The following is a 9,902-nucleotide window of genomic DNA, read 5'->3' as shown; positions in this document are numbered from 1 at the left end:
TTGCATTTAACAACAGAGACACAGTCCAATTCTCATGGCATCTACTCCATTTCGGCAACCAATCTTCAGGTCACAGTGGCAGAGGATTGAGAATGTTGGAGGATATTACTGTAAAAATAACTCTGTGGGCCCTGGAATAAATAGAGAAATAAGAGCACAAAAATAATAGCATTTTGGCAAGTGCTGATCAATGCTGAAACCCTGTAGTTTACATAGATCATCTCAATTGTCACAGCAGCTCAATGAAGTAAATGCAGTCATGATTACCTACTAATGATGTCTCTCAAGGTAACCATTCATCCTTTTTGCTGAGTCTGTTTGCTTCTGTCACATTGCCCTCCACAAACTCTCCCCATGATCTCTCCACCAGGACAATATTATTAGGCCCCACCACTTCCCCATCCATATCCCTCCCTAGTAGTTGCCTTCTTCCTCTCGTACCCGGAAACTGGCAATTCTGATACCTTATTTTTGGCTAGCAACAGAATGATTAGGTTGCTTGTAGCCAGAAGTTCAAAGGAAGACTTAAGACACGTCTCTCTTTCTTCAATAAGAGCATATTTCTTTCAGTAGATCAAAATTTTCTTTTCATTTGGAAATATTTTTCTCTTATAATATTTTTCTCTATTGTGCCCAGGGATCTTTGTTGTTGTTTGGGATATATAGTGAGCGAGGCATAGCTCTTAGTTCCTTATCTTCTAGATGTTATCAACAGCTCCCAAGAAAGCCAGATGATTGAGCCTTACCTTTCCATTGGCATTAAATAGTGTGATTCTTGGTTGAAATGAAGGTGCTATGGTCTGAATGTTTGTGTCTCCCCCAAACTCATATGTTGAAATCCTAACCTCCATTTAATTCTCATTTAATCCCCATCAATAAACTGATGGGATGCTACCATTATCATCTCCAGTTCACAGATAAGGAAACAGAGGCAGAGATGTTATTTATCTCATTTCTTAGGTAAATTCTGGAAGCTGGCAGAACCTGTGCTCTTGATTATTAGGTGGAGTTAGGGCACATTTATGAGCCCTGTTGAGTCCTGAGAGGCTGAATATTAAATGGTTGTATCTACTGTGGTATAACAGTTGGTAACTAGTTCTTGATAACATTACAAAATGCTTAGATACACATTTAAATTACTTTCAAAAGCCAGATGTTAAACCTGAGGCTTATAATCTGGCTTCCCAGGGGCACCCTCTCCCATGAGGCCCATTTCATGACCCATGTCACTTGCTAGCAAAAGCGGCACTGTTCATCCTGCTGCCAAATCACGTTACTTAAAACAGTTACCCAGACAAGCTGTGATTTGTGACTGCCAAGTGGACCTTGAAATAACAAGATCTCCCAGAGACATTTGGTTTGATTGGATTCATTTACTTTTACATTCTTCACAAATGGACTTATCATACTTGGAATCGACTAAGATATTGATCAAACTGACAATGATTTATTTGTAGTGAGGAGTAAGCGCATCAAGCCACAGCTCCCAAGGAAGCCAGATGATTGAGCCTTACCTTTCCATTGGCGTTAAATAGTGTGATTCTTGGTCGAAATGAAGGTGCTATAGTCTGAATGTTTGTGTCTCCCCCAAACTCATATGTTGAAATCCTAACCTCCACTGTGACAGAGTTAAGAGGTGGGGCCTTTGGAGACTTGATCAGGTTATGAGGGATTAGACCTCTTCTAAAGCAGACCCAAAGAAGCCTGTTCATCTCTTCTACCAGGTGAGGACACAAGGAGAAGGCACCATTTCTAGGAAGCAAGTCACCAGACATAAAATCAGCTAGCTCCTTAACCTTGAACTTCCCAGTCTCCAGAGCTACATGAAATACACTTCTGTCATTTATAAGCCACCCAGTCTATGGTGTTTTTGTTATAGCAGCCAAAAAGGACTAAGGCACAAAAAGATGTACACCCTCCTCACAAAAATAGTGTGATTACAATATTTAGCTATAAACATGGACAGAAATATACCTATTTAGATAAATAAGTTGATTTGCATAATAAGAAAGAAAAATTAAATTGAATTACTTTGGGGAGTGAAAAAAAAAAGGAAGTAACAACTTCCCATGTGTGAAATTCTCTTTGTGCAGTCTAAATGACACTATTTTAGTACGCTCTCCTGATTATTTCCTTAGCATGAGTTCCCGGCAGTTGAACTGTTATGCCAAAGTACTCGAAGGTTTATAATACGCATTGCCAAACTGTCCACCAGAATGTCATCCCCAGCATTTCCTAAGAGCACTGGTTTCCTACACTCTCACCCTCATTGGTATTATCCAGATACTTTTAAATGTTACTACTGAGAAATGTGCTTAAGTTCTGCTTAGTCTGTTTTTCTTTATCCTTGGATTTATGTTGCTCAAATTCTGGCCCTGCCTGCTTCTCTGACCTCACTTCCCATTCTGTCTCACCAGGCTCTCAGATCACAGGTCTCCTCGCATTTCCTCAGCATCTCCTCTCATCACATGCAGATGAGCCTTGGGTTAACAGGGGGGTCACATCTTAATAAACTCATTGTTAGTCAAAGTAGTCTAAGTAAAAAATGCAATTAATACAACTAACCCACCCACTGTTGTAAACTTAACAACACAGTACACTGTGGACTGTCTGTTTCCCCTCTTGATCCAGTGTCTGACCGGGAATTGACCTGGATGCACTGTCTAGCATCACCAGAGAGAATCTTACTGCTTTTCGCTAACCAAGGAAAAGATCAAAAGTCAAAATATGGTTTCTACTGAATGTGTAAAGTCAAAAAATCAGAAGTGGAATCATTATGAGTTGGGACCATCTGTCATCTACAATCATGCTGCTCCCTCTTTCTGGAACCTCTCCCTGGGCTCTGCCTGGTGGACTCCTGCTTGCCCATCAGCTCTCTGCTTAACCACCCCTTCCTCAGGAATTCAGCCTGCTTCCTCCATAAAGTTCCCTTAAACCACCTCTCCCATTAAACTGTAATGTACTGTGATTCTCTCCTCAAGATTCTGTGTCCATGACTAAACTGCAGCTCTATCAACACCAGGACTACATGTATTTTTTGTTACTATTATATTTTCAGCCTGAACATACCTATGACAAAGGAGACCCCCACCCCAAATATTATTTGAATAAATGAAATAATTAATATGATGGAAAAAGGAAATAGAACTTGCCTTCACATTGCTCATAGACCCAGAGTAAGAAAAAGGGCAAAAATAAGACCATGTAATATATATGTTACAATATAAATATACCAAGGCCGGCACAGCAAAGAGAAGAGGCCAAGTGCCGAACTTTACCTGGAGCAATCCAGTAAGCTGTTATAGGTAAGGTCATCAGAGCTGGGACCTGAAGGGTAAGATCCTAACAGAGTAACACTGGGTGAGCACTTGAGGCAAGGAGAAAAACTGTGGGGACACAGCATTGGAGAATACAGAATGCACAGGAATGGAGAGGAATTTTCCGTGGTTGGAGCACAAGGGTACAGGAAAATGATAGCTCTGCAGAGGTGACAGAAGCCAGATCTCACAAGGACCTGCCAGGCTAGATGTCAGGTTGCTTAAACTTGATTATGAAGTTTACACAGGGCAGAGAAGACTCCAGTAGACTGCATTTTTAAATACTTTTGAAAACCAGAAAATGTGCTGGGGTAGAAGGGCACTAAGAAAGGAGGTATACAGATGGTGAAGAGAATGTTGAAACTATCTAGGAGATAGATTGATGCTATTAACCCAGATAGAGAAGCCAGTGAGGATGGACAGCAAGAGACTGAGACAGGACCAACCATATAATTTGAGGGGCCCAGTGCAGAATGAGAATGTACAACCCCTTATTCGAAGAGGAAAGTGCCATGAAACTACATAGAAGGCTTTTTTTTCTTTCTCAATCTTTTTCAAATTGTCATAGTGAATTTTTTTAACATTTCATTCAATGTTTAATGCCTTTCTCAGTAATGAAAGTTAAATTCTACATTTTTTAGCATGAGTTTAACCCCTTGGGAATATGCCACATGAAACTTAAACTGTGCAAATACCATTTTAAAATACAAATGTGAGAGGTTTCAACTCATGTAGACTCTCCAAAATGGCACAATTTGTGTCTCATGGCTCATCCTGGAGGGTGCCTGGAATCCATCAGAAGAGACAAATACAGGTTGGACTCAGGAAGGTTTGAAAAAAGGCAAAAAGCTCCTCCATGCATGAGGACAGCCAAGAGTGAACTCCTGAGCATCAAGACATTCATAGGGCAAGCGCAGACCCCCATATGTGCTCATCTCGTGAAGTTTTCTTGGTTCTGATGAATTCTGTATTGTAAGGAAGTCAAAATATGCAGGTCCTCTCTCCACATTCTACAGCCCTGAGCTATCAGACAGATAACTAACTCATAACAATATTATAAATCATGTGAGGATGCACCAGCCATGGGATGGGGTAGTTGGGAAGCTTGCTCCTACCAAGAGCCCACTTCTAGCTGCACACCTACCAGACACACATCTGAGACAGCAATAGCAGCCATCAGGGGCTGCACCAATATGCCACAGGGCTCTGGTGCCTGAATCTTCCCCCCAGGTCTGTGCTCAGGTCTCTGAGCAGGAAGGAAAAAGTTGGGCACACTGGGCACTGGGAAGCTCCACAGGGGCCAGCCCAGACTTGTGCAAATGCTCCATTATCTCAATTTAAAGATAAAATTATTAAGACTTTCAAGATAACTTCTGAGCTTTAAACTCCAAGTAGGAAGACTTGCTGATGCCCACGAACCTGATCCTAAACAGAGATGAGAGATATTTAAGAGGTCATAATGACAAAATGATGGACTTCATTTTGTATGTATAGGTTTTGTGGGAGGCATGAGTTCTATAAAGAAAGAGAGGAATACAGGTCAATTAGCAATTTTCTGTCTTGAGTGAAAGCAGATGGTGATGACACCTGCAGAGAGAAGCGGGGATGTTTCTGTGTTTGATTCTCCAAGTTTGGCATTCTCCACTCACTTCTTCTCCCCGTGGATTTCCATTGTCAACAGACAGTGCTTTTTCAAACAAAAATCAACAATTCCTGAATAATGTGCAATATTTGGGCATGTGAAAATTTCCATGGAAATCTCTTGTTCCAGACTGAAACCTGAGTAATAAAACAATTAAGTTAAACTATTGCCTAACTTACTGCCAAAATTAAAATTTAGGAGACATTGTCAAAGCTTTTAAAAGGCAAAAAAAAAAAAATATACTGACTTCTGTAATTTCTCTTTTCCCCCCAATATATATAATAGGCCCAATGTTTGGGGCACAGTAAGGAGTTGGCTGAAAACAAAACTCCTGCTACCATATTAAACATGGAGACGTTAAATCACAATGATTTAAGGTAAAAGTTTCCTGGAACTTTCTGTATTTTTAAAATAGGCATCCAAAATATGAAAGTAAAAGTATCATTCATTTATTCATTCAACAAATACTTTTTCTGGGAATCTATCGTGCAGAAGAGAACAAATGAAACAAACGGTTTTAGAGAAAGAATATTATAATGATGGGAGAATTCTTAAAAAATAATAAAATTATTGTAATCTCTTGAATACATTTTCCTTGCCCTTGCTCTGGAATCAGTCATTTCTCCAAGGAATCCTTGTTCCTTTTAGTAGAATTTACACTCCTATTGCTAAGGCAGTGTTACTACTCCTTGGTTCTCAGTAAGCAGAGATCCGTCTATTTACCTGTACATAGAAGCATGCATGCACGCATGCACACACACACACACACACAAACACACACACATACACACTTTACATCAACACCAATTCCATGAGGTTCATTCTGTGTTTTGACCTTTCCATAAATACAACCCTCCTCATAGATAATAGGAAACCTGGCACATATTATTCTTTTTTAAAATCATAATTATTAATACATATTAATTATACTGATTAATGGAATTCACTGTGGTTTCTGTACATTCTATAATGTTTTAGATGTGAGGTGTCCCCCAACAGTTAATGTGTAAGACAATGCAAGAAGGTTTAGGGATGAAATGATTGGGTTATGAGAGCCTTGACCTAATCAGTGCATTAATCCCTTGATAGGAATTAAGTGGGTGGTAACTAAGGGCAGGTAGGGTGAGGCTGGAGGAGGTGGGTCATTGGAGGTGTGCCTTTGGAGTTTATATTTTGTTCTTGGTGAGGGAGCTCTCTCCGATTCCTGGTGACCTGTTCCCAGCTGCTTTCCTTCACCATACATTTTCTCCTGATTTTCTGCCTCATCTCAGGCCTTGAGGAATGAAGCCGGCCATCTATGGATTGTGACCTCTGAAACTGTTAGCGCCAAAATATACTTTTCCTCCTTAAAATTATTGTTGTCAGGTCTTTTGATTACAGCAGTGAAAAAGCTGGCTGAACACATGCACATATCCTTCATTGATCACATCCACCCACCTTCCTTCTGCCCTCTCTCCTTCTCGCCTCCAGCCCTCTTCACAGTCCCTAATAGTCTCTCATCTAATTTCAGACCATTTTTTTCTTTTTTTGGTTTCCACATCTGAAAGAAAACATGTGATACTTGTCTTTCTGTGTCTGGCTAACTTTGCTTAACATGATATCCTTCAGATCCCGAAAATGACATAATTTCATTCTTTTTTATGACTGAACACTACTTTTGACGTGCTTACTTGTCTAATCAATTCCCCTCTTGATAAGCAGGTTCTTATTGATGCTGCTCCCCTTCCCTACCACACAAAATCCCTTTACCTCACCTACAAGTGCACATTCCCTGGCCACTGGTGGGTGAAACTCCCCTCACTCCACAGCCCTGATTGCTCACACTGGGCCAGGCTGCTCATTATCATGGTTGCCTCTTCCTCTACCTGAAATGATTGCCAGCTCAGACTGCCCCAGTGTGGACAAACCTCCTTTACCTTGCTTGGGCTGTGAACCCAATAACAGCCACCCCCCCACACCACACACACACACACACACACACACACACACGGGCAGACTTCTCTCTGGCTTCTGAGTCAACAATCTTGTCTACATAGTCAAACAGGCAATAGAAGTCTAGAATACAAGAACAAAGGCCAGGAAGCTAAGCTGGTGCATACATTATTGAAGGGAGCAGAGCAGGAGAGGAAAGGTGTGCATGAGGTGGAGCAGCACTATTGTTAACTCTTTAATGTTTCTCCTTTCCAGATTATTAAAGACATTCATCTTCTATTAATTGAGCTAAAATCTAACAGCAGTGATCATTGGCAGTGATCATTGGCAACCAAGCCAAAGTTAAAGGAAGTTCTATTGTATTCCAAATATTTTTTCCGCCCAAAATAAGTCACATTTTTTAGGATCTTGTGTTGCTTATTTTTCAGAAAATTCCTCTTGGGTCAGGTTGACCTGCAAAGAAAGCCAGAACTATTTCAGTGGGCCTCTTACAAAGATTCTTGTTTGCTTTTTGTTGTTGTTGTTCATTTATTAAATCTGAAACGCACCCACAGCTTATTACTTAAGGAGAATAAGTTAAAACTTACCAAAGTAGACTAATGGATAGAAGCCCCAGAAAGGAGTAATCTTCTCACCTTCCCAAAGTCCTGTAACTTAAATAAGAGTTCTCCTTTAATTAATTAAATGCTATCCTTTAGGGTATGGAGATGTATCTTAGTGGTATAGTGGTCTTGCCTAGCACGTCCTAGGTTCAAACCCAGCAACACACACATACACACACATACACACACACACACACACACACATCATCATCATCATCATCTACTGCTTTGATTCCTCTCATTATACTCACTCTTGATGTTAACAAGAACTAGACTCTTTACCCCTGACTTTTTCTATTGACCTTACTCTCTGACCTAATCTTGGATTTTCTTCCTAACTCCATGACAAATTCTGGGATTCTATCCCCAAAGATCACAGATGACTTTTTCTAAACTATTTGATAATCTTCAGGGTCCAGAGATAATCTGTTATAGTCTGGAGCCCATGTGAAGGAAAAGAACAGAGAATGTGTGGGCCAGCTGTGGTACAGGCAGTGATGTGCAGCACTAACATGCAAGCCCACTTCTCTCCCCACCACTCTCTGAGGCAACCACTGCCTGAAGAGTGTTTATGTGCCAATCCCTGGGCATGACTTTGGGAGAAAAAGAGAATGACTTAGATTTAGAAGCCTCTTCTGTTCACTACCAAACCATAATTTAAGTTCATTTTATAGATCTAGTATAACCCAGGCATCAACCCAAATTCTGAGGGTTTATGTTAGGAGATTGGCCCTGAATTGAATCCAACTCCTTGAAAAGTTTGTATTTGTCCAGTTAAGAGGCAAATGGGAGTGTCTGCGTGCAGAGCATGCCCCTGGGCCTGCCACAGCACCTCCCACCTTCTTGGCCCACAGCAGCCCACCATGCACTTCCTACACACACTGCTGCTGTTTCAGTCAGCTTTTTGCCACCATGACCAAATGACTGGACAAGAACAATTTTAGAGGAGGAAAAGTTTATTTGAGCTCATGGTTTCAGAGGTCACAGTCCTCAGACAACCAACTCCATTCCCCGAGGCCTGAGGGGAGGCAGAAGATCATGGCAGAAGTGTGTGGCAGAGGAAATAAATTCAGGACATGGCCACCAGGAAGGAGAGAGATCCTCACCAGGGACACAATATATACCCCAAAGTCACGCCCTCAATGACCCACCTCCTCCATACCCTACCTGCCTCTAGTTACCATCCAGTTAATCCCTATTAGGGGGTTAATGCACTGATTAGGTCAAGGCTCTCATAACCCAATCACTTCAACTGTAAACTTCTTGCATTACCTCACACACAGGTTTTGGGGGACACCTCACATGTAAACCATAACAGCCGTTGTGAGCTCTCTGGTTTGGAGCCCACTGGATTGGACACATTCCTTTCACGGCTCTTCTTCTTCATACACACAGTTTCCTTCATTTGTCGTTGTGGACATTGTACTCATCCCTGTTGTTTCAAGAGACCTTGTGATATTTTCTTCTCAGCCTTTCCTTTGACCTTTCCCCATACATTCCTTTTTACTGTTTATTCAGCCATAAAATCCAATTGTTTTTGTACAGAAGGTGCCCGAATCATGAGATCTGGCTTTATTCTGAACTCTGTCCCTGATGAGCTAAATGACACTGGGCAAATCACCTTGGGACAGCAGCCTCAACTTCTGCATCCCAAAGTGAAAGGATAAGAGTAGAGGATCTCAGCTTCCTATGCTTTTCTTTCTTTTTGACCATCCATATAAAAGAAAATTGCAGAAATAAAGCAATATCCATTTCATTCACTCAACAATTATTAGTTAACAAGTGAGTAGGTGCTGGGGATACAGAGGCAAACATGGCAGACAAGGTCACTGATTCCTTTAGAGGAAGACAGACAATCAGCAAATAAACAAAGAACATCAGGTTGTGATCAATGCTATGCAGGGAGCAAAGCATGGTCACTTAATGGAGAGTGACTGAAGAGTGATCAAGCAGGCCAAGGAGGGCATCTCTTAGGAGATGACACGTAAGCCCTGGACTCAGAGGGAAGAAGCAGAAGAACTTTCCAGGCTGAGGAAACAGAAAGTGCCAAGGCCATAAGGCATGTTTGAGGAAAATAAAGCCGGCCAGTACCTCTGGAGCATACAAGGCAAGGAGGTAGACGGTACAAGAACTGGTGAGAGGAGGCAAGGGCCAGACATGAAGGGCTTTGTGGACCCTGATGACAGGAATCCACTGGAGAGTCATAAGCAGAAAAATGTCCTGGGACCACCTAAGTGGGGTGAGTGCAAGCAGGGAGACCAGTTAAGAGCTACCGGAGTAGTCTGGGCAGTGGAGATGGAGAATGTAGGCCAATTTGGTTATGTTTTAGAGACCTGGAAGGACTTTCCAAATGGTTGTAAGAGGGGGCGGGGGGGGGGGAGGGGGGAGGAGTGCATCCAGAATGGCAGC

The sequence above is a fragment of the Marmota marmota genome, unplaced genomic scaffold, assembly GCF_001458135.2.
Source record: "Marmota marmota marmota unplaced genomic scaffold, marMar, whole genome shotgun sequence".
Taxonomy (NCBI): Eukaryota; Metazoa; Chordata; class Mammalia; order Rodentia; family Sciuridae; genus Marmota; species Marmota marmota.
This window is presented reverse-complemented; position numbering follows the sequence as displayed.